General features: G+C 47.0%; 1 protein-coding gene across 1 annotated transcript in view; it reads right to left on the bottom strand.

The window, feature by feature from the left end:
• LOC141139113 (fucolectin-1-like) overlaps positions 1-25,571 on the bottom strand; it is a 71,696-nt gene that overhangs the window by 5,706 nt on the left and 40,419 nt on the right. The window lies entirely within an intron of this gene.

Genomic DNA, 25,571 nt, shown 5'->3' with positions numbered 1-25,571 from the left:
TATTTTTCGGTCGGAAAAAGTTCCTATCCAATAATGCGTTCGTCTGTAGCAATTCCAACGCGCAAAATTCCTACACATGCTCGGAAACAATTCGATGCATGCTCGGAAGCATTGAACTTCATTTTCTCGGCTCGTCGTAGTGTTGTACGTCACCGCGTTCTTGAACTTTTGTGTTACCGTGTGTATGCAAACCAAGCTTGAGCGGAATTCCGTCGGAAAAAACATCCAAGATTTTTCTGACGAAAATTCCGCTCGTGTGTACACGGCATAAAACAAACTGCTGGAAAGACCTAGTGCCTAGAGGCACTTTAAATTGTGAGTGCATATTTTACACATTCTGGATATTAACTTATTGGTCAAAATACATTTATATTTGTTGCGCAATGATGGATCTTTAATTTTTATGAGATTCCAACACTGACATGGAGATATGAGAAGCACCTAGTGGTTAACTAGTTGGTGGAATGCCAGGATAGTGGAGTGGTTATCCCAATATGAACCAAAGGCAAGAAACTTTTTCTAGGCTCTGGTGAGTGCCCATTTCAGAAGGTGGTGGTGGCACATGAAGTGGTGAAAAGTTTCTGCTATAGAGCATGGTTGAAAATTGGAGCATAATATGCACATTGAATGTATATGGACTGTGGGGATTATTATAAAATATCTGTTTTCTAGGTTGTGATATTTTGCACTTTATAATATCTGGCACTTTATGAATTTGCACTTTATAGTTTATAGTTTTACTGTTAAGGTTGGCATATAAGGTATAGACACCGTATTAGTGGCAATATAGCACTAGAACTTTTTTAGGATCAGCGCAGTTAAATTTTTTGAATACATTTTCTCCTAACCTATGGTATAGGACTTTTTAATTGCAGCAGATCAAAATTTAAAATTTTATAATCATTATTTTTCGGAATTTCCGCCAACAAATATTTGAGAGCAGGTTCTCAAATTTTCCGACAACAAAACTTGTTGTCGTAAATTCTGAGCGTGTGTACATAAGTCCAATGCACAAAAATCCATGGATGCTCGGAATCAAGCAGAAGAGCCACACTGGCTATTGAACTTCATTTTTCTCGGCTCGTCGTACGTGTTATACGTCACCATGTTCTTGATGTTCGGAATTTCCGACAACATTTGTGTGACCATGTGTATGCAAGATAAGTTTGAGCCAACATCCTTCGGAAAAAAATACACGGTTTTGTTGTCGGAAAATCCTATCATGTGTACAGGGCATAAATGTGCCTGGCCCTTTAAATTGGGCTGCTGCTCTTGTTTACACCAGATGTATCAATCTTCTGTAAAATGTGTGCCACCAAACCTCCTCCAGCAATCTAACTACAGTGCTTTGCAGGGATGAGAAACAGAAAGATTGTTCCCTCTGTACAAAGCCCTGTGTTAATTGTCAACACTGGGCTCTGGGCTGTGATTGGACACAGCTGATCAGCAGGTCTTGGCCATGAATCATTGGCTGGGACTTGCTGACAGACTCTTGCTGTGTACAATCTCAGTGAGTGTCAGTGGCACACCCAATGGGGGGGACGGCTGATGTAAGGAGGGACTCCGCCGGGGACGCCTGATGGAAGGAGGGACTCCGCCGGGGACGCCTGATGGAAGGAGGGACTCCGCTGGAGACGCCTGATGGAAGGAGGGACTCCGCCGGGGACGCCTGATGGAAGGAGGGACTCCGCCGGGGACGCCTGATGGAAGGAGGGACTCCGCCGGGGACGCCTGATGGAAGGAGGGACTCCGCCGGGGACGCCTGATGGAAGGAGGGACTCCGCCGGGGACGCCTGATGGAAGGAGGGACTCCGCCGGGGACGCCTGATGGAAGGAGGGACTCTGCCGGGGATGCCTGATGGAAGGAGGGACTCCGCCGGGGACGCCTGATGGAAGGAGGGACTCCGCCAGGGATGTCTGATGGAAGGAGGGACTCCACTGGGGACGCCTGATGGAAGGAATATTAGTAATAATACGCTTCAATCATCCTGACACCACAACCACCTTGGTGCTAGGATGATTGAAGCGCTAACAACAGGTGTTTGGAGTATCTTTATCTGCTGATTTGTTAAATTCTGAAATACACATTTCTATTGTGGTGTAGGATCTGGGCCTGCTATCCCTCCATCCCTCTTTTCTTCCTTCTCTCTCCTTCCCTCCTTCTTTCCCTCTTCCTCCCTCTTTTCCCCTTTCTTTCTCCATCTCTCATTCATCTCAGACTCTAACCACACCCCCATTTGAACCACGCCCATATAAGACCCATATAAGCCCATATAAGACACGCCAACTACTTCACGTAAGCTTCGCACGCTGCATTTTTATTTTTTGCTATTTCACGCCTACAAATGCATGCCCTGCCCCTAATTATAATAAGACTCCACCTACAGCCAAAAAAGCGTCCCTATATTTTTTTTTACAATGTTGGCAACTATGTTCTTGGGGGCGCAACTGAAATCTGGAGAGGGGGGTGTAGCCCACCCCCTAGATCTGGCCACAGTGGCAGACAATCTGGCACTAACAGGCACTGGCTGGGAGGGTCACTAATAGGGATAAGCCGAACACCCCCCGGTTTGGTTCGCAGCAGAACATGCGAACAGGCAAAACATTTGTTCGAACACATGCACACTGGTAAAGTCTATGGGACACGAACAAGAAAAATCAAAAGTGCTCCTTTTAAAGGCTTATATGCAAGTTGTTGCCATAAAAAGTGTTTGAGGACCTGGGTCCTGCCCCAGGGGACATGTATCAATGCAAAAAAAAAGTTTTAAAAATAGAAGTTTTTTAGGGAGCAGTGATTTTAATAATGCTTAAAGTGAAACAATAAAAATTAAATATTCCTTTAAATATCGTGCCTGGGGGGTGTCCTTAGTATGCCTGTAAAGTAGCGCATCTTTCCCATGTTTATAACAGTGCCACAGCAAAATGACATTTCTAAAGGAAAAAATTTCATTTCAAACTGCCCGCGGCTGTAATGTATTGTCGGATCCCGGCAATATAGATAAAAATACCAAAAAAAAAATGGCATGGATGTCCCCCCTAAAAAACCAAACCAGGCCCTTCAGGTCTGGTATGGATATTAAGGGGGAACCCTGCACCAAAATTTTTTAAAAAATGGTGTGGGGGTCCCCCAGGCACTATATACTCTGAACAGCAGTAAATATACACACTATATGGCCTGCCCTATATATGCTGCAGAAAATTGGGCCTTGGGATTTGGCTTACAATGTTGGTGGTACCAGAACACTGTAAGCCCTCACAGTTACTTGTGTTGGGCGCAGGTACCGACCCTGCTGTGAAATATTTCAAAAGTTGTAATTACATACCCCTGTTAAACAGCGGCAGAAAAATTGGGCCTTGGGTGGTGGTGGTGCCACAGCACTGTTACCCCTCACAGATACTCTTGTTAGGGGCAGGAACGAGCCCTGCTGTGAAATATGACTGCCAGTTTTTTGTCCTTCTGTGGCACCCCCTCTCTCTAGGCTCATGTTACTCCCTTCCTTAACCTGGGAACCAACATCCTTCAAATTGCTGCACATCCTCCAGCAGCATATAACCAACACTGGAAGGAGTGACTGTGGACAAGGAGCCGGTGGAATAGGCAGATTTGGCAGCTGCATTGGAAGGCAAACTACTCTGAACCTGAATGACAGAGGATGAGGAGGATGAGGATGGCTTAGTTATCCACTCCACCAACTCTTCTGCTTGTTGTGGCTCAATAACATGGCCAGCAGCAGCAAAAAGGGACAAGCATGCTCCATGGCCACCTGCAGAGGATGCACCATGTCCATGACCACCACTGTTGACTGTAGATACAGAGGCTGCTTGCCCTCTTTTAGTAGCCTGTTAGCATCTGCCTCTCCTTGGTGGCCTTCCGGACATGATGTATTTTTTGTTTTGCAACACCACACTACACTGTATTAGATACTGTGTACACCGCCTTAAGTGTATTAGAAAGTGTATAATGGCTGCACTGTATTATATACTGTGTACACCATCAGAAGTGTAGTAGAAACTGTACACACTGTATTAGATACTGTGTACACTGCTGGCACTGTATTAGCAACTGTACACCACGGAATGCAAAGTAAAGTGTGGGGGATAATAGCTCCACAAGACCAAGTGCATAAACCATTTAAACTTTAAAAACAAAAAGGCTTTTATTTGTAAGCAAATCAAAAATAAAGCTTCATTCAGCACACAGCACAAAAATATAAAACAAAGTCCACTGATCTTCGGCATAAAATAAAGTCTGCTTATCTTCAGCACAAATAAAATTAAAGAAAAAAGCAAGTACAGCTTGTTGCCGGGTCTTTACCCCAGAGTTTTAAGAGTCCTTGTTGAATCTTTAGCAGCTTCCAACAGCTGCACAGCTCATCACGACAGGTGTAGTCACCTACTCCTCCTCACCACCACCTCTCACTACTTCCTGTCTTTTATGAGCTGTTTCCTGAAGGCTTTTAACCCCCTGTGTGCTGAATCCCTGTGGTCAGGAGTGGAGGCTCTTTCCCACTCGAATATCACTTCAGAGCCTCACAAATTTGGGGTCCCAAATAACTCTCTATTAAGACAGAGAGGACTGCGAGTCAGTCCTCTCCTGATTGACTCTACTCACGGGAATTCCTCACCCATTCTGGGTGACCCCCTGAACACTACCGCACTTCCCTTAAAGGGACCATACCCCAAACATCGGTGCTATATAGCACCCATCCAGGACCCATCCTTGGCTTCCTGTACATATCCCCCCCCCTCTGCCTCAATGCGGAGGTGTTGGAGGCACCATTTGCCACCATACTATAGACAGAATGCATCGGCATTCTGATGTTGTCTCCCAGGTCTGTGCTCTACCTTAAAGATAAACTCCTGGAGAGACAGGAACTACCTTGTCACCCTGGCATTGGTGTGCTTGTTTTGCCTCATCCAGGTCAATGGGGCATGGTCGGACACCAGGCGAAACCTTCTACCTAGGAGAAAATATCGTAGGGAGTCCAGAGCCCACTTGATGGCAAGACACTCCCTCTCTGCCACAGCGTAGTTTTTCTCTGCTGTCGTCAGCTTCCTACTCAGAAAAACTATGGGGTGCTCTTCCCCATTGACCTCTTGAGACAACACTGCCCCCAAGCCTTCACTTGAGGCATCTGTCTGCACCACAAACTCTCTCGCAAAATTAGGAGCCACAAGCACCCGGATGCTGGCACAATGCCACCTTAAGTTTCTGAAAGGCTTCTTCAGCATCCATACTCCATTTGACCATTACTGACTTTCTGCCTTTTTTTAGGTCAGTCAATGGTGCAGCGATGGTGGCAAGTTGAGGACGAACCTTTGATAGTAACCAACTATGCCCAGAAATGCTCTGACCTGATTTTTTGTTAGGGGACTGGGCCAGTTCTGTATGTCTTCTACCTTATTTAACTGAGGTTTCACTAGCCCCCTACGCACAATGTACTCTAGGTACTTGGCCTCCTCCATCCCAACTGCACATTTCTCTGGATTAATTGTGAATCCTGCTTTCCTCAGAGAGTTTATGAAAGCCTGAACCCGGGGCAGATGGAACTCCCAATCAGTGCTAAAAATGACAATATCATCCAGGTAAACAGAGGTGTATTTTCGATGGGGGCGTAATGTTTTGTCCATTGCTCTTTGGAACGTGGCAGGGGCAGAGTGTAAGCAAAATGGCATCTGCTTATACTGGAAGTGGCCTTCTGGAGTGGAAAAAGCGGTTTTCTCTCTGGCTTCCTTGGTGAGGGGAATCTGCCAGTACCCTTTTGTGAGGTCCAATGTGGTGATGTACCGGGCGGGACCCAACCTCTCAATTAACTCTTCTACCCGGGGCATTGGATAGGCATCAAATTTGGACACTTCATTAAGTTTCCTAAAGTCATTACAGAAACGTAGGGTGTCGCTGGGTTTCGGTACCAAAACTATTGGATATGACCATTCACTCTGCTATTCTTCAATGACGTCAAGCTCAAGCATCCTTCTCACCTCTTCGGACACTGCCTTCCTATGAGCTTCTGGGATACGATAGGGTTTTAGTCTAACCTTTATATTGGGTTCTGTTATAATGTCATGTTCAATGACATTGGTGAGTTCCAGTAACCCTGAAAACATTGCTTGGTTTCTCGGCAGAAACTCGTTTGTTGGGTTTGAGGCTTAGAGAGGGTAGCAGCAACCTGCACCAGGTCAACTCCGGCAGGGTCCCCTGCATTGACACCTACCACAGCGGACACCTGTTCTCGGTCTTTCCGGGGTTTTAACAAATTGATGTGATAAATTTGGTACGGTTTCCTCTTCCCAGGTTGGTGCACCCTGTAGTTCACCTTACCCACTTTTTCCACCACCTCAAATGGATCCTGCCAGTTTGGTTAAAAATTTGCACTCTATACTGTGGGAATCAGTACAGTCACCCGGTCCCCCACTTGAAACTGCCTGACGTTAGCGGATGTCTGGGCATCCTGGGCCTTCTGGAGTTGCTCCCTCGCTAATTACATTACTCTAGCCACCCTCTCCTGCATTTGAGTGAACATGTTCTACAATCGTTTTGTGTGGGGATGACTCACTTTCTCAGGTTTCCTTCACTAGATCCAGCAATCCACGGGGTCTTCCCGTACACCAGTTCAAATGGTGAGAAGCCCGTGGATGCTTATGGAACCTCTCGGATGGCAAATAACAGGGCAGGGAGCAACATGTCTCAGTCCTTTCCATCCTTATGGACCACTCTTTTTAACATTCAGGGTCTTGTTAAACCTCTCAACAAGGCCATCTGTCGGAGGGTGATAGACGGACATCCGCAACTGCTTAATCTGAAACAGCCTGCACAAGTCCGTCATCACTTTTGACATGAAAGGAGTGCCCTGGTCCGTCAGCATCTCCTTGGGGAAACCAGTTCATGAAAACATTTGAAACAACTCCCAGGAAATGGCCTTAGAGGACGTTTTCCTTAAAGGGACTGCTTCAGGATACCTGGTGGCGTAATCCAGGACTACTAATATATATTGGGGTCCCCTGGCTGACTTTACTAAGGCCCCCACCAGATCCATAGCAATCTGTTCAAATGGTACCTCAGTTATGGGTAGGGGTACCAGGAGGTTTCTGTAGTGGGAAACCGGGGAGGTTAACTAGCAAATGGGGCAGGACGCACAGTAACTTTTCACCTCAGCTTTTACTTCTGGCCGGTAAAACCTGTCAGTTATCCTGGCTTCTGTTTTTTCAGCCCCCAGGTGTCCCCCCAGTGCATCGTTGTGGGCTAAATCAAGGAGCATCCGCCGATACGACTGGGGAACCAGCAATTGCTCCACAGTTTCCTCTCAGCTTTCCTCTACTCTATACAGCAAGTCTTCATTCACTGCAAAGTGAGGAAACCTTTGTTTGGCACTGGGCACTTGTGGGACTCCATTAATAACCAATACCTGCTCCCGAGCATTCACCAAAGTGGGGTCCTGTAACGCTGTGCCAAACACACCCCTGGACACCCCTAAATCTGGGTGCACTAGCCTAGAGGAAGTTTCCCCCTCATCCTCCTCAATCAAGGTCTGCAATGGGGAAGATTCCTCTTTGTTCTCCCCCAACATGACCTGTAGCGGAAAGATTCCCCCCCTCAGAGGTCAACTCGGCCTTGAGACCTGAAAGATGAGCATTATCAACTACATTCATATTTTCTGCAATGTCATTATCAGTAACAGGTATCTCAATATTATGGGTGTGTGTTGCAGGTGGTTCGGGACCAGACCCCTGAAGGTTTGGCCCCAAAAGGCCCAGTGTCCCCAATTCTTCTGGCTGTCCTGGCAGCCCTGTCGGTACCTGGTTCCATAGTTCAATAAACACTGGGCAGTCACGCCCCACTATGATGTCATGTACCAGACTTCTTACCACCCCAACCTCTTGTGTCACTGAGGTCTGGCCATAGGAAACAGTCACCGGAACCAGGGGTACTCCCTTGTGTCCCCATGGATACACACTAGAGTCTTACGTACTGGGCCGAGTCTCCCAATCACCCTGGCATGTACAAGTGTTACCATGCTACCGGAGTCCAGTAGAGCCCTTGCAGGAAGGGGGTTCACCCACACTTCAAACTCAAACCGTTCTGCAGCCAGATCAAGATGAGTGGCACACACTCTTTGCACATAGAAGGAGCTTCTCCAACCAGTCCCACAATCCATAGGCTCCTCCTGAAGTGGGCATTGTGCTCGGGTATGCCCCCAGGACCGTCAACGCCAACACTGTAGGTCCCCCATCCTTGAGAGGGAACCAACCTTTTTGGTTCTGCGGAAGATGATGCAGGTTTGCGGGTTCCAACGTCTGGCAGGGCTTCTCTCCTAGGTGCTATGGCCAGTCTGCGGCAAGGCAGCCGCCTGTGCTTGAGTGGACTCCTGCTGGGCAGTAAACTGGGTGGCTAGCAACCATGTGCTTTCCTGCTGTGCAGCTACAGCCTGTGCCAGGGCCTGCTGCTGCTGAGCCACTTCATGGCGACGGTTTGCCTCTGCTGAAGCTTGATGCTGGGTCACGGTGGCTTGTGCCAAAGCCTTGATGACCTCCACCATGACTTTGCCTGCTGCTTGCAGCGTCTGAGCTGACTTCACCCAAGACATTCCATAGGTACACTGTCTCTTTAAATGTCAGTTTTTAGTTTTAAACGTTTTTTGCGGCTGCAGATGCACTCTGCCAGCATCCAAGACACCAGTTGTAAAGTTTGGGGGATAATAGCTCCACGGGACCAAGTGCATAAACCGTTTAAACTTTAAACAAAAAGGCTTTTATTTGTAAGCAAATCAAAAATAAAGCTTCATTCAGCACACAGCACAAAAATATAAATGTCCGCTTATCTTCAGCATAAAATAAAGTTCGCTTATCTTCAGCACAAAGAAAATTGAAGAAAAAAAGCACGTACAGTTTGTGGCCGGGTCTTCACCCCAGAGTTTTAAGAGTCCTTGTTGAATCTTTAGCAGCTTCCAACAGCTACAAAGCTCATCACAATAGGTGTAATCACCTACTCCTCCTCACCACCACCTCTCACTACTTCCTGTCTTTTATGAGCTGTTTCCTGAAAGCTTTTAACCCCCTGTGTGCTGAATCCCTGTGGCCAGGGGTGGAGGCTCTTTCCCACCCGAATATCACTTCAGAGCCTCCCAAATAACTCTCTATTAAGACAGAGAGGACTGCAAGTCAGTCCTCTCCTGATTGACTCTACTCCCGGGAATTCCTCACCCATTCTGGGTGACCCCCTGAACACTACCGCACTTCCCTTAAAGGGACCATACTCCAAACATCGGTGCTATATAGCACTCATCCAGGACCCAATCTTGGTGTCCTGTACAATAAATATATATATATATATATATATATATATATATATATATATATATATATATATATATACACACACATACATACATACATATATATTAATTAATGCACTGACTGAATGTAGGGTAAACACTGAATATATAGTCTATGCTCAATGCAGTCTAGACTGACACTGTGTATATATATATATATATATATATATATATATATATATATATATATCTATCAAATACACTACCACTAACTGAATAACCTGCCTGCTTAATCTAACTCAAGCTATCTCTCTGTCCACGCCAACAACACTACACACGGCCGCTCTGTAAGCAGCCTTTTATAGTGTGGGGCGTGGACTTAGTCCCCCTGAGCCATGATTGGCCAAAGGCACCAATTATGGCTCTCTCAGTAGAGCACACTGTGATTGGCCAAAGGATGCAGGTTACACGGCACTCAATTTTTCCGCGAACGCCCCATATGTTCGGTTCCTTGTAGAACAAATGAACACCCGATTTTTAGGTCGAACTTATGTTCGTCACGAACCGCAGGCTCATTCCTTGTCACTAACACTAATACAGTGATCGGTGCTAATACTGTACACTGAAACAATACTAATGACACTGGCAGGGAATGTGAAACATCTGGGGCAATCAAGGGTTTAACTGTGTGCCTAAAAATGTGTACTGTGTGTAATGTATGCTGCTTTTCTTTCTAATCTGGCTGTTTTTTTCTCTCTGCTTTCACAGAAAGGTAACAGCCAGATCGTTGTTCCTATGTACACAAAGGTTTGGGCTTTTACAAACAATCTGTGCTTTTGTAAATATAGCACCCTCTAGTATGTGCTTGTTGGTAGTATAGGTTTGTAATGTAGCTTTTGGTGTAAGTAAATTTATTTTAGCTAAGGACTTATCCTGAGTAGGGATGAGCCGAACACCCCCCTGTTCGGTTCGCACCAGAACATGCGAACAGGAAAAAAGTTCGTTCGAACATGCGAACACCGTTAAAGTCTATGGGACACGAACATGAATAATCAAAAGTGCTAATTTTCAAGGCTTATATGCAAGTTATTGTCATAAAAAGTGTTTGGGGACCTGGGTCCTGCCCCAGGGGACATGGATCAATGCAAAAAAAAGTTTTAAAAACGGCCGTTTTTTCAGGAGCAGTGATTTTAATAATGCTTAAAGTCAAACAATAAAAGTGTAATATCCCTTTAAATTTCGTACCTGGGGGGTGTCTATAGTGTGCCTGTAAAGGGGCGCATGTTTCCTGTGTTTAGAACAGTCTGACAGCAAAATGACATTTTGAAGGAAAAAACTCATTTAAAACTACCCGCGGCTATTGCATTGCCGACAATACACATAGAAGTTCATTGATAAAAACGGCATGGGAATTCCCCAAAGGGGAACCCCGAACCAAAATTTAAAAAAAAAAATGACGTGGGGGTCCCCCTAAATTCCATACCAGGCCCTTCAGGTCTGGTATGGATATTAAGGGGAACCCCGGCCAAAATTTAAAAAAAAAAAATGACGTGGGGTTCCCCCTAAATTCCATACCAGACCCTTCAGGTCTGGTATGGATTTTAAGGGGAACCCCGCGCCAAAAAAAAAAAAAAAAACGGCGTGGGGTCCCCCCAAAAATCCATACCAGACCCTTATCCGAGCACGCAACCTGGCAGGCCGCAGGAAAAGAGGGGGGGACGAGAGTGCGGCCCCCCTCCCTCCTGAACCGTACCAGGCCACATGCCCTCAACATTGGGAGGGTGCTTTGGGGTAGCCCCCCAAAACACCTTGTCCCCATGTTGATGAGGACAAGGGCCTCATCCCCACAACCCTGGCCGGTGGTTGTGGGGGTCTGCGGGCGGGGGGCTTATCGGAATCTGGAAGCCCCCTTTAACAAGGTGACCCCCAGATCCCGGCCCCCCCCCTGTGTGAAATGGTAAGGGGGTACATAAGTACCCCTACCATTTCACGAAAAAAGTGTCAAAAATGTTAAAAATGACAAGAGACAGTTTTTGACAATTCCTTTATTTAAATGCTTCTTCTTTCTTCTATCTTGCTTCATCTTCTGGTTCTTCTGGCTCTTCTGGTTCTTCTGGTTCTTCCTCCGGCGTTCTCGTCCAGCATCTCCTCCGCGGCGTCTTCTGTCTTCTTCTCCTCGGGCCGCTCCGCACCCATGGCATGGGGGGGAGGCTCCCGCTCTTCTCTTCTTCTCTTCTTCTTTTCTTCTTTTCTTCTTTTCTTCTCTTCTTCTTCATTTTCTTCTCCGGGCCGCTCCGCAATCCATGCTGGCATGGAGGGAGGCTCCCGCTGTGTGACGGCGCTCCTCGTCTGATAGTTCTTAAATAACGGGGGGGGGGGCCACCCGGTGACCCCGCCCCCCTCTGACGCACGGTGACTTGACGAGACTTCCCTGTGACGTCACGGGGAATGCCACAGGGAAGTCCCGTCAAGTCACCGTGCGTCAGAGGGGGGCGGGGTCACCGGGTGGCCCCGCCCCCCCCGTTATTTAAGAACTGTCAGACGAGGAGCGCCGTCACACAGCGGGAGCCTCCCTCCATGCCAGCATGGATTGCGGAGCGGCCCGGAGAAGAAAATGAAGAAGAAGAGAAGAAGAGAAGAAGAGAAGAAAAGAAGAAAAGAAGAAAAGAAGAAGAGAAGAAGAGAAGAGCGGGAGCCTCCCCCCCATGCCATGGGTGCGGAGCGGCCCGAGGAGAAGAAGACAGAAGACGCCGCGGAGGAGATGCTGGACGAGAACGCCGGAGGAAGAACCAGAAGAACCAGAAGAGCCAGAAGAACCAGAAGATGAAGCAAGATAGAAGAAAGAAGAAGCATTTAAATAAAGGAATTGTCAAAAACTGTCTCTTGTCATTTTTAACATTTTTGACACTTTTTTCGTGAAATGGTAGGGGTACTTATGTACCCCCTTACCATTTCACACAGGGGGGGGGCCGGGATCTGGGGGTCACCTTGTTAAAGGGGGCTTCCAGATTCCGATAAGCCCCCCGCCCGCAGACCCCCACAACCACCGGCCAGGGTTGTGGGGATGAGGCCCTTGTCCTCATCAACATGGGGACAAGGTGTTTTGGGGGGCTACCCCAAAGCACCCTCCCAATGTTGAGGGCATGTGGCCTGGTACGGTTCAGGAGGGAGGGGGGCCGCACTCTTGTCCCCCCCTCTTTTTCTGCGGCCTGCCAGGTTGCGTGCTCGGATAAGGGTCTGGTATGGATTTTTGGGGGGACCCCACGCCGTTTTTTTTTTTTTTTTTTGGCGCGGGGTTCCCCTTAAAATCCATACCAGACCTGAAGGGTCTGGTATGGAATTTAGGGGGAACCCCACGTCATTTTTTTTTTTAAATTTTGGCCGGGGTTCCCCTTAATATCCATACCAGACCTGAAGGGCCTGGTATGGAATTTAGGGGGACCCCCACGTCATTTTTTTTTTTTAATTTTGGTTCGGGGTTCCCCTTTGGGGAATTCCCATGCCGTTTTTATCAATGAACTTCTATGTGTATTGTCGGCAATGCAATAGCCGCGGGTAGTTTTAAATGAGTTTTTTCCTTCAAAATGTCATTTTGCTGTCAGACTGTTCTAAACACAGGAAACATGCGCCCCTTTACAGGCACACTATAGACACCCCCCAGGTACGAAATTTAAAGGGATATTACACTTTTATTGATTGACTTTAAGTATTATTAAAATCACTGCTCCTGAAAAAACGGCCGTTTTTAAAACTTTTTTTTGCATTGATCCATGTCCCCTGGGGCAGGACCCAGGTCCCCAAACACTTTTTATGACAATAACTTGCATATTAGCCTTTAAAATTAGCACTTTTGATTTCTCCCATAGACTTTTAAAGGGTGTTCCGCGGCATTCGAATTTGCCGCGAACACCCCAAATTGTTCGCTGTTCGGTGAACTTGCGAACAGCCAATGTTCGAGTCGAACATGAGTTCGACTCGAACTCGAAGCTCATCCCTAATCCTGAGCTGTGAATCTGGGTCAGGGTTCAGTGACTCAGGGCTGGATGACTCATCCTAGCAGCCTCTCTAGTGCCTCCCCCTATTTTCTGGGACATTGGAGAATGTTCTAGACATAGTGGATGGAAGCTAGGAGGAGCTGCTTGGAATATTTATGAGAGCCTCAGGTAATCCCCAGTAAAGGGCTGGCAGGGGGCAGACCATCTCATAAATAGACATGAGTCATGCCAGCAGTGGGCAGTCAGGTGAAAGATGGAGATGGAGTGCAGAGGAGGTTGTCAGTGGCCCTTGAGGGTGCCCCCTAGTCTGGAGGGTGACCTCGGTCTGGGGATCAGGTGCTGGAAGGATCCTACCAAAAACACATGGAGGAAGCCTTTCCTGGATGTACATGAGCAAAGAGAGAGGACAGCAGGAGCAGATCAGCACTACTGGGGAAATCTCCTTAGAGTCAGCCAGGTGGGCTGGTGAGTGTTAGTCTGAAGGACTGTGGGGAGACGTTAGCCTGGAGGGCTAGTGAAAGGGGCAGCTGCAGCCAGGTGGTGCTGGGATCAGTAGCCAAAGGAGTGATACAAGCTGGACACACACACTTTTGGCTACACATACAAGGGGCCCGAGGTTCCTGCCTGTAATGGGCCAATATTTAAAATATGACAGAGAGCCCGAAAGAACTTCACAGTGGTCCATCTGAGTCCTGCAAGCAAGAAAGTGCTGGAGGAAGAGGTGGAACTGTATATAGAGACTGTATATAAGAAAAGTTTTACCTGAAGTTCGTTGTTGAAGTTAATGGGCATGCCATAATCTCCAATTCCTATTCAAGGTATTACCCTCAATAAATAACAAAAACAAAGTCACAAACTGTTCTCTGACTCTGAAGTGCCTGTGAAAATTTGGCGTGCCTGGCTGTGCAGGGTGGGGGATCCCAGTTCATCTGCAGCCCTTAAGGGGGTGTGCTACATTAAGAACACAGTCAGTCAGCAGGTCTCAGTTGAAATCATTGGCTGAAATCTGCTGCCAAATTCGTGCTGTGCCCAATCACAGCACGGGTTGGCAGGGGGTGCACCTCAAACCTGAATGAAGTCCAGTCACATACATGTTTGTGACTGTGCCTGCACCTGCTGCCCGCGCACAGTATATTTACTGTGAGCAGTCATCAGGTGGTTAAAATTAGCCTAGGCAGGAAGGGAATGAAAGTGTCTGGTATTGAGGTGGTTAAACATGACTGAATGAGTTTAGTTTCATTATTATTTTTCTAAATGGAAAATAAAATCATATTATGCAAGACTAAAAAGAAAGCCTTGCTTGCCCTAAAAAAAAAACAACTATGTATTACTTTGATGAGACGAGAAGTGGGACTACAATTGTATCATACTTGCTTTCTCATGCAGGCACTGGGTGGCTTTACATGTTATATGTGGGTGTGAGCACTGGGGGGTGTACAAGGTGTTATTGTGGGTCCTGGGGGGTGTACAAGGTGCAAGTTTCGGGACCGGGAGGTGTACAAAGTGTGAGTGTGGGCACTGGGGGGGGGGGTGTACAAGGTGTGTGTATGTGTGTGGGCACTGAGGGGGGTGTACAAGGTGTGAGTGTGGACACTGAGGGTGGTGTACAAGGTGCGAGTGTGGGCACCGGGGGGGTGTACAAGGTGCGAGTGTGGGCACTGGGGGGTGTACAAGGTGCGAGTGTGGGCACCGGGGGGTGTACAAGGTGCGAGTGTGGGCACTGGGGGGTGTACAACGTGCGAGTGTGGGCACTGGGGGGTGTACAACGTGCGAGTGTGGGCACTGGGGGGGTGAAAAAGGTGTGAGTGTGGGCACTGAGGGGGTGTAGAAGGTGTGAGTGTGGGCACTGGGGGGGTTACAAGGTGTGAGTGTGGACACTGGGGGGTGTACAGGGTGTGAGTGTGGGCACTGAGGGGGGTTACAGGGTGTGAGTGTGGGCACTGAGGAGTGTACAAGGTGAGAGTGTGGGCACTGAGGGGGGTGTAGAAGGTGTGAGTGTGAGCACTGAGGGGGGTTACCAATTGAAGTTCTTAAGGTTTGACCTCAAGGTTTGATGGTTTTGGTAAATCTGAAGACAGAAATCTGCACAAAATCTAATAGTGTGTATGGGGTCTAACTGTACTCTAACTCATCTCCAACAGTCATCTTGGAGAAGCCTCATGTTCTGATTGGTACCAAGATCTCTCAAGATTTTGTCCATCATTTTCTGTTAGCTTCCATACAAAAGAAAGCCCAGCCATAATTTTGAGAGATGTGTGTGGAATGAGTGAGGGAAAGGTATACTGCCTGTGAGGGAAAGCTAACAAGAAAACAGTTTACTCCACATTTGTAAATATAATTTTCTACTGCTGCACATCCTGCAATTACATTTACTTAATTTACAATACCACACAGTGTGTTTCCCTCTATAATACAGCCACGCTAATTCCCTCGCTTACATTTTGGTGTAGTTGGCAGGGTGTCAGAACCCTCATCCACGGTGGTGGGAGTGGCTAGAGGGTTATCCATGGCACCTTATGGAGCAGCTCTGGCACTGATATATGTACTGGCACAAATATCTCACTGGCAGGCTGGGTAGAGAGATTGGACAGCTCAGCCTGCTTGTTCCAAATACCCGCTGAGCACATTGCAGATTTGGCTATTAATGCACTAGAGGGTAAAGCCTGCCAGGCCGTGATGGTTCTGTCAGAAAAGGACAGAGTCAGCAGAACAGCTATTGTGGTTCGTCTGGAGAGCCTGTATATTCAGAGTACCTCTATAGCTGAACTCCGGAGGAGATTTTATACCCGGAGCCAGCATGACCAAGAGACTATGGGGTTGATTTACTAAAACTGGAGCACTCAGAAACTGGTGTAGCTGTGTATGGCAGTCAATCAGCTTCTAACTTCAGCTTGCACAATTAAGCTTTGGTAATAAAACCTGGAAAATGATTGGCTTCTATGTAGAGCTGCACCAGAATTTGCACTCTGCAGTTTTAGTAAATAACCCCCTATGTCTCAATGCTGTTGCCCTGCAGGAAATCTGGTGCCAGCTGGAGAAACAAATGACGCCCACTGGAACAAAAGTATCTAACCCTGATCAACTCATCTGGGACTAGGGATGAGCCGAACACCCCCCTGTTCGGTTCGCACCAGAACATGCGAACAGGAAAAAAATTCGTTCGAACACGCGAACGCCGTTAAAGTCTATGGGACACGAACATGAATAATCAAAAGTGCTAATTTTAAAGGCTAATATGCAAGTTATTGTCATAAAAAGTGTTTGGGGACCCGGGTCCTCCCCCAGGGGACATGAATCAATGCAAAAAAAAGTTTTAAAAACGGCCGTTTTTTCAGGAGCAGTGATTTTAATAATGCTTAAAGTCAAACAATAAAAGTGTAATATCCCTTTAAATTTCATACCTGGGGGGTGTCTATAGTATGCCTGTAAAGGGGCGCATGTTTCCTGTGTTTAGAACAGTCTGACAGCAAAATGACATTTGGAAGGAAAAAACTCATTTAAAACTACCGCGGCTATTGCATTGCCGACAATACACATAGAAGTTCATTGATAAAAACGGCATGGGAATTCCCCACAGGGCAACCCCGAACCAAAATTAAAAAAAAAAAATGATGTGGGAGTCCCCCTAAATTCCATACAAGGCCCTTCAGGTCTGGTATGGATATTAAGGGGAACCCCAGCCAAAATTTTAAAAAAAAATTGACGTGGGGTTCCCCCTAAATTCCATACCAGACCCTTCAGGTCTGGTATGGATTTTAAGGGGAACCCCCGCGCCAAAAAAAAAAAAAAAAAACGGCATGGGGTCCCCTAAAAATCCATACCAGACCCTTATCCGAGCACGCAACCTGGCAGGCCGCAGGAAAAGAGGGGGGGACGAGAGTGCGGCCCCCCCCCCCCTCCTGAACCGTACCAGGCCACATGCCCTCAACATTGGGAGGGTGCTTTGGGGTAGCCCCCCAAAACACCTTGTCCCCATGTTGATGAAGACAAGGGCCTCATCCCCACAACCCTGGCCGGTGGTTGTGGGGGTCTGCGGGCGGGGGGCTTATCGGAATCTGGAAGCCCCCTTTAACAAGGGGACCCCCAGATCCCGGCCCCCCCCCTGTGTGAAATGGTAAGGGGGTACAAAAGTACCCCTACCATTTCACTAAAAAAACTGTCAAAAATGTTAAAAATGACAAGAGACAGTTTTTGACAATTCCTTTATTTAAATGCTTCTTCTTTCTTCTTTCTTCCTTCATCTTCTTCTTCTTCTGGTTCTTCTGGCTCTTCTGGTTCTTCCTCCGGCGTTCTCGTCCAGCATCTTCTCCGCGGCGTCTTCTATCTTCTTCTCCTCGGGCCGCTCCGCACCCATGGCATGAGGGGGGAGGCTCCCGCTCTTCTCTTCATCTTCTTCTCATCTTCTTCTCTTCTTCATCTTCTTCTTCATCTTCTTCTTCTTCTTCCTTCTTCTCTTCTTCCTGTCTTCTCCGGGCCGCTCCGCAGCCATGCTGTGGCATGGAGGGAGGCTCCCGCTGTGTGACGGCGTCTCTTCGTCTGACGGTTCTTAAATAACGGGGGGCGGGGCCACCCGGTGACCCCGCCCCCCTCTGACGCACGGTGACATGACGGGACTTCCCTGTGGCATTCCCCGTGACGTCACAGGGAAGTCCCTCAAGTCACCGTGCGTCAGAGGGGGGCGGGGTCACCGGATGGCCCCGCCCCCCGTTATTTAAGAACCGTCAGACGAAGAGACGCCGTCACACAGCGGGAGCCTCCCTCCATGCCACAGCATGGCTGCGGAGCGGCCCGGAGAAGACAGGAAGAAGAGAAGAAGGAAGAAGAAGAAGAAGAAGATGAAGAAGAAGATGAAGAAGAAGATGAAGAAGAGAAGAAGATGAAGAGAAGAGCGGGAGCCTCCCCCCTCATGCCATGGGTGCGGAGCGGCCCGAGGAGAAGAAGATAGAAGACGCCGCGGAGAAGATGCTGGACGAGAACGCCGGAGGAAGAACCAGAAGAGCCAGAAGAACCAGAAGAAGAAGATGAAGGAAGAAAGAAGAAGCATTTAAATAAAGGAATTGTCAAAAACTGTCTCTTGTCATTTTTAACATTTTTGACAGTTTTTTAGTGAAATGGTAGGGGTAAGTACCCCCTTACCATTTCACACAGGGGGGGGGCCGGGATCTGGGGGTCCCCTTGTTAAAGGGGGCTTCCAGATTCCGATAAGCCCCCCGCCCGCAGACCCCCACAACCACCGGCCACGGTTGTGAGGATGAGGCCCTTGTCCTCATCAACATGGGGACAAGGTGTTTTGGGGGGCTACCCCAAAGCACCCTCCCAATGTTGAGGGCATGTGGCCTGGTACGGTTCAGGAGGGGGGGGGGGGCCGCACTCTCGTCCCCCCCTCTTTTCCTGCGGCCTGCCAGGTTGCGTGCTCGGATAAGGGTCTGGTATGGATTTTTAGGGGGACCCCATGCCGTTTTTTTTTTTTTTTTTTGGCGCGGGGTTCCCCTTAAAATCCATACCAGACCTGAAGGGTCTGGTATGGAATTTAGGGGGAACCCCACGTCAATTTTTTTTTTAAATTTTGGCTGGGGTTCCCCTTAATATCCATACCAGACCTGAAGGGCCTTGTATGGAATTTAGGGGGACCCCCACATCATTTTTTTTTTTTTTATTTTGGTTCGGGGTTGCCCTGTGGGGAATTCCCATGCCGTTTTTATCAATGAACTTCTATGTGTATTGTCGGCAATGCAATAGCCGCGGTAGTTTTAAATGAGTTTTTTCCTTCCAAATGTCATTTTGCTGTCAGACTGTTCTAAACACAGGAAACATGCGCCCCTTTACAGGCATACTATAGACACCCCCCAGGTATGAAATTTAAAGGGATATTACACTTTTATTGTTTGACTTTAAGCATTAATAAAATCACTGCTCCTGAAAAAACGTCCGTTTTTAAAACTTTTTTTTTGCATTGATCCATGTCCCCTGGGGCAGGACCCGGGTCCCCAAACACTTTTTATGACAATAACTTGCATATAAGCCTTTAAAATTAGCACTTTTGATTTCTCCCATAGACTTTTAAAGGGTGTTCCGCGGCATTCGAATTTGCCGCGAACACCCCAAATTGTTCGCTGTTCGGCGAACTTGCGAACAGCCAATGTTCGAGTAGAACATGAGTTCGACTCGAACTCGAAGCTCATCCCTATCTGGGACCAGTTTCTCTTTGGGGTACGGTCATCTTCAATAAAGAAAGCCTTAAAGGATAGAGTGAGGGCTGATGACACAGTAAAGTTTGCCGTTATCCTGCAAGAGGCCATTGAGCAAGAACAGAAGGAGCTGGAACATGAACCGGCTATTGCCAGAAGCCAGGTTACCTCCACTCATGGAGTCGGGTAGCCATTAGAGCTCAAGGAAGCGACCGCTCCATACCCCTCATCAAACTCAGCTGCTGTGTTGTACTCAATAGAAAGAATTGTAAAGGACCTAGCTGATTCCGTGACCTCCCTCAAACAGGAAATGTCAGCTACTTAGAGCGGGTCTACCCAACCTAGTGTTTCACGCAACCCACTCAGGAGAGACCCGGATACAGATCGCCGGTGCTGGCAGTGCAGACTGTTAGGCCACATTTCCAGGAACTGTGCAGGAAAGGGAGCATCCTTTAAACTAGAGGTTCCGTGGTAGGAGGGCAACTCACAGGAACCATTTCTTCACAGCCCCAGCAAGATCCTATGATGATATCCACATGCCCAGTAGTAACTGTGACTTTCAACGGCCAGCCGGCCAGCTGTTTGGTAGACACTGGATCAGAGGCCACTACCATGACATCTTACTTCTACCAGCACCATTTTGGCAACAACCCAACTCAAGATCCTTCCTGGCTAAATCTGAAAGCTGCAAATAACCTGCCTATTCCGGTAGTAGGGGGTCACCTGGATGTCCCTAAAGGTCTATGGGCAGACCCTCACCCAGGTTGGGGTGGTGGTGACCCGTGAGGCTTCCTTCCCATATAATGGGCATGAAAGCCCTGAAGGAACTAAACTTAACCCACCTTTTTCAGGAGGATTCTACACAGTGGTCTAAATGGCCAGAAACCAAGCTACAGAATATGATTAATGCTTGTCAGGCTGTTCAGACATCATGTCACAAACATACAGAGAAAGTTGGGGTCATCGGCCTTCCCGCACGCCAGCGGGTTACTATACAACCCCGTCAAGAGCTGTTGTGCTCCCTTCCTGTTGTGGCTAGAAGGCACGTAGAAGGAGCCACTGTGATGGTAGAACCACAATGCAATCTAGAACTAAAATGGTTAATAACCAGGACTTTGTCTGTTGTCCAGCAGGGATAGGTATTGGTGCAACTTGTTAACTGGGGTCTGCCCCTCTCCACGTACCCACTGACTTGGCTATTGCAGATGTGTATACAGTACATAGAAACTGCATCACTGATCCTTGCCTTGGAATGGAAGCTGCATGTGCTTCTTTGCAATCTTCTCTGCCTGATTCCGAAGACTCTTATCTTTTGCAGTTATTAGCACAACTTGCACTTCCAGTTCAAAAGATGACTCCTGATCAATTAACTAAAATACAGTGGTTGGTTCACAAACACATGATTCTCTTCTTTCTCTAGGGGCCCGGAAGACTATGGCTGTACTACTGCTTTGGATCATCCAGTCCACACTGGTGACACTGCTCCTATCCTTGAAAGGTATCGTAATATACCCCCTGCCCTTTGTCAGGAAGTTAAAGACTTACTACAAGGAATGCTACGGGGGGGGGGGGGTGATACAAGAGAGTTGCAGTCCTTGGGCTGCTCCCATAGTTCATGTGGGAAAGAAAGATAGAAATTTAAGTTTTGTGTGGATTATCACAGATTGAACTCATGTACGCATCGAGATGCTTACCCACTGCCATGGGTCAAAGAATCCCTAATGGCCTTGGGCTAGGCTCAGTATTTTTCTACTCTAGACCTGGCCAGCGGATACTGGCAGGTTCCAGTAAAGGAAGGCGACCATGAAAAAACAGCCTTTATTGCCCCTCTGGGACTGTACGAGTTCAATTGTATGACTTTCGGCTTGACTATTTTCCCCCAGCACTTTCCAAAGGCTGATGGAACGTTACTTGAGAGACTTGAACTTTGACTCTGTTCTGATTAACTTGGATGACATCATCATCTTTTCCAATACGTTTGAGGACCCTTTGAAGCATTTGGACCAAGTCCTCTCTCAGCTAGCTCAATATGGAAAAATGTCATCTTATGAAGGCCAAAATCCACTATTTGGGGCAAAAAGGGTTGTCCCCAGATCCAGATAAAATTCAGGCTGTGCAGACTTGGACCACTCCTAAGACAGTGACAGAGCTTCGCTCTTTCTTGGGGCTTGTGGGTTATTGCCACAGATTTATTCGAAACTTTGCTAGTGTTGCAGCCCCACTCACCCAGTTGCTGTGTCGTCAACCTGCCCATAAAAAGGGAAAATCTTCCGCAAGAATTAATGAGAGTTGGGGGCAGCACAGAGTTAAGCGTTTGAGACTCTCAAGGCAAAGTTGACTTCTGCGCCCATACTAGCTTATGCTGACTACCGTAAACCCTTCCGGGTGTACACCGATGGCAGTCTCCAAGGCTTGGGGACTGTGCTTGCTCAGATGGGACTGAACGAGTGATCGTATATGCTAGTCACAGCTTGCGACCTACAGAATGTAATCCAGCCAACTACAAACCTAAATGTTTGCTGAGTATTTGGTAAGTGGACAAGTGGACATCTATACTGACAACAACCCTCTTGCCTACCTAAAAACTGCTAAACTGGAGGCCTTGGAACAACATTAGGTGGCTCGACTTGCCCAGCTCAACTATACTATTCACTACAAGCCAGGCCACTCCAATAGCAATGCTGATGCCCTCTCAAGGTTTCCCCATGAACAGCCTCAGGAGGATAGAGATCAACAGTGTGAAGAGTATGAGGTTGTCCCCTCCAGGGTTAACATACGAGAGCAATGAGCGTCCTCAGCTCTGCAAAGTGACTAAATCCCACAAAGAGGGCCAGAAATTCATATTCCTCAAGAGTGGATTAAACTTCAGTGGAAAGACCCCAACATTGGTCAGCTCATGAAATATTGTAACAGGAATAGAAAACCAGACTACACATAGCAAAGAAGGCTCTCATCAACCTTGTGTCAGCTTCTTAAGCAGTGGAATAAGTTATAAAGAAGTAATGGACTCTTGTACCGAAAGACACACACACCAAGAGAACCATGGATTATCCGTTAACTGATCATCCCACAGTCGGAGACCTTAGAGGTCTGTCAGGTCTTTCACAGTACTGGAGCTCACTTTTGTGCCGAACGGACAGAGGCTTTTGTTTATAAGTATGTTTTTTGTCCCGGACTGACTAAGTCGATGCTGAAGGTGTGTCAGGAGTGTCAGAATTGTGCCACTCACAAGGGAAAAGCAAAGAAAACCACCCCTCTGGTGGTGAGCACAGGAGAGCCCTATGAGTTATTGACCGTGGACTTTCTAACAGTGGCTGAAACATCTGGGTTTCGATATGCCTTGGTGTTCGTGGACCACTTTTCTAAGTTTGCCATTGTCGTGCCAACCAAGGATCAGACTGCCATTACCACAGCTAAACTGTTCTGGAAACGTGTGATGCAACCCTATGGGTGCTCCAAGATGATTTTGTCTGATCAAGGCCCAAACTTTGAGTCTCAAGTGTTTTCTGAACTGTGTTGCCTTAGTGGCATTTGAAAATCTCATACTACCCCCTATCCTCCCTAAGGGATTGGTGTCTGTGAGCACTTTAATCACACGCTGTTGGAGTTGATTCGCACCTTGGAGCAAGAGCAATGAAAAAGATGGCCACAGTATGTCTGTGATGTTGTCTGGGCTTATAATCAGACAGTGCATAGAGCAACTGGTTATACTCTCCATTTTTTGATGTTTGGCTGTTGCGGCCGTTTACCCTTGGATTTATTATTGCAAACTCTAGAGCCCATCACATCAAGGACCCCTTATGAGTGGGCCTGAGACCATTGGCATCGCCTAGCCTGAGCTAAACAAATGGTGCTGAGGAAGCATCAGGATCTGGCTGACCAAAGTGCTGTCAACTTGCTGCTACTAATACCAGGAGACAGGGTCTTGGTGTGCATCCCCAGACACATTAGAGGCAGCAAGCTGGAGCCCAAGTGGGAGACCTGCCCATATTGGGTTGAAAAGTAACCTTTTCCTGGATGGCCGGTGTATGATGTTGTTTAAGAGAAACCAAATGGGTCTTGCAAGAGACTGCACCGTAACCTACTTCGCCCATGTGTGTTCACTGCAGATTCACTGTCGGCCGAACCTGTTCCTGATTTTCCTCCATCTGCCAGATGGGACAGCAGCCCGGAGAGCCTCAATAGTGATTCAGCAGAGTGGTACCTAAACCCTCTGCCACCAGTAGAGGCTGTTGAAGCTGAGCCTCTTGTGGATGAAGTGTTGCCTGTTGGTTCTGATGCAGTGGAGGAACGGTGCCCTGGGTTCCCAGAGGGATATGGACAGTTGCAAGTTCCAGAGCCTTACTTACCCAGGTGCACTACCAGGGGACTGAAACCTGTCAAGTATACTGATTATGTGACTTGAACTGTTATGACTGTTTATCTGCTTCTTATGCTATTGCTCTATTTAATTGCTTTTACCTAGGTGAATGCTGAGGACTGCATTCTTTAAGCGATTGTATCATACTTACTTTCTCATGCAGAAAAGTCATATTATATTCTGAATGTGTTTGTGTTTTCCTGCTGTTTTATGAAATCCTGTTGAGGCTGTAACTGTTCTTTAACTCGTCTCCAGCAGCCATCTTGGAGAAGCATAATGTTCTGATTGGTACCAAGATCTCTCGAGATTTTGTCCACCATTTTCTGTTAGCTTCCATATAAAAGAAAGCCAAGCCACCATTTTGAGAGATGTGTGTGGAATGAGTGAGGGAAAGGTATACTGCCTGTGAGGGAAAGGTATACTGCCTGTGAGGGAAAGCTAGGCCTTATACAGGGAGAGAGTTCAAGCCTGCAGGGACAGAACAGGGATCCTCAGGAGTCCTGCCTATGAACACTGCTGCTGTGCTTGTGATAGACGTCAGAAGTGTGACGAAACGTACGTCGGGCGTGCTGACGTGCCGTATCCACCGTCTGTAGGACGGGTGTTCGTGCTAGCCGGCCGGCTTTCCATGCTGTTTTTTACTCTACACACTGTAAGTGTATTTTTAATGTTTTTTAATAAATAGCCATCCAGGATTACGCTATGTTGCTCTTCCTTCTTTTTTGGGGCATTGTTTGTGAGAACAACTCTAGGTTATGGGCATAGCCCTCTCTGCATCCTGGGCTCTTTTTGTGGAAGATAGTGAGCTATCTACGGTCTGAGGAAGTATCTAAACGGTGTTCCCATCTCACTAAAGGCCCCGACCGGGTTAAGGTCACAAGCTTTTTAAGCTTGCCATTTGGTAAGCGCCCATTTTATTCGTAACACTGTGGTGTGGTGAAGGTCCATCCAGCCCCATCTGTGTTTGCCTATAAGGGACTTAGTTGTCCGGTTTATCCATTGCACCTTTGAAGATTTTCTTCCAATTATTGGACTTTATTTTGTCACTTGATTGTTTATGAGTTTTATTTATCACTATTCACCACTTGAGATTTTACCTATATTATTTAAATCATAGCGCTGTTTTTTTTTTGTTTTTTTTTTTTTTTGTTTATTTACTGTATAGTGTGTGTATCTCACATATAAGCGGCTGCTCTTTTTTCAATTGCCTGTCAATTATTTATTTGCTTGATTGTTCTTCTTTTTTGTATAGATCATATAGCGCGGTGGTTTCCTCTTTTAGAAGATCATCTAAGACAGTGTATTTTCCTGTTATATCATCTCTGCTGCATCTGTGGAACCTGATTATGGACTCCAGCCTATGGCAAGTAATCCAAATGTGCCTTGTATACCACTGATGTGCTTGAAAAGAGGAATAGTAACTACATTGCCAGTTTACTGAGCTGCATTCTGTATCTTTGGTGAATGGACTGTGAATCTGTGCCTTATATGCTAACAAGAGAACTGTTTACTCCACTTTTGTAAATATCATTTTCTACTGCTGCTTATCCGGCAATTAAAGTTACTTAATTTACAATACTACACAGTGTGTTTCCCTCTGTAATACAGCCACGCTAATTCCCCCGCATACATGTTTGTTATTTTTAAACAAAAAAAAGAAAGACTTTAACAATAAAACATGCAAGTACCTTACTGGAGTTCAATAGCAAATTTCAATAAAGTAATAAGAAATTTAGATTCTAAGACAGAGGCTACA

Source organism: Aquarana catesbeiana, linkage group LG04, assembly GCF_042186555.1.
Source record: "Aquarana catesbeiana isolate 2022-GZ linkage group LG04, ASM4218655v1, whole genome shotgun sequence".
NCBI classification, from domain to species: domain Eukaryota; kingdom Metazoa; phylum Chordata; class Amphibia; order Anura; family Ranidae; genus Aquarana; species Aquarana catesbeiana.
This window is presented reverse-complemented; position numbering and strand designations above follow the sequence as displayed.